The following is a 764-nucleotide window of genomic DNA, read 5'->3' on the forward strand; positions in this document are numbered from 1 at the left end:
AAGTACTTTTAAAAGCATGTACTTTCGTACTTTTTCTTAAGTAAAAATCTGTCTTTACAACTTTCACTTGTAGTGGAGTAGTATTTGACCAGTAGTATCTGTACTTTCACTCAAGTAATGAAGTTGTGTACTTTGTGTGCCTCTGCCAATGCTGGTATCAATACTATCTATATTAGGATCGATCCGCCCACCGCTAGAAGAAGAAGGGCTGCTAATGTAGACAACCCCCCCCCTTCCTTCATTGCACTTAGATGTTAAAACTGAAATTATAATTACTTTTCCTGATTCAAATACAATCAGCAGACAATAAAAGTCAATGATAAAATATTACAAGTAAACAATGTATTAATAAAAAGGGGAACATTTAATCAATAATTACTCAATTAATTAATTAATAGCTACATTTTAATTTTAAATAATATTACATTTTACATTTTAATTATTAAATAATATTAATTAATAATTAATACAAAAATGAGCTAAGTAAAAGTGAAAACTAATGAGATGGACCTCTCTCTCCTACTTACTTACAAGTAATAATAGGTATCAGTAAGGTTTTAATGGTATTACTATTCTTACAATCCTGCTTATTACGATTTCTGATCCTTGCCTGGTTTCCTGGATTTATCCCCTTAGTCTCGCCCTTTTGATTCTGTTCGCCGTTCGTTGACCTTTGCTAGCCCTAGGATTATTCTTGTGTCTTGTCCACCATATTCCTTTTTGCCATTGTCTGACCCATGCCTGTTTCTGACCACGCCTGTGAA

This window comes from Sinocyclocheilus anshuiensis, unplaced genomic scaffold (genome assembly GCF_001515605.1).
Source record: "Sinocyclocheilus anshuiensis isolate Anshui unplaced genomic scaffold, SAMN03320099.WGS_v1.1 scaffold3450, whole genome shotgun sequence".
NCBI lineage: Eukaryota > Metazoa > Chordata > Actinopteri > Cypriniformes > Cyprinidae > Sinocyclocheilus > Sinocyclocheilus anshuiensis.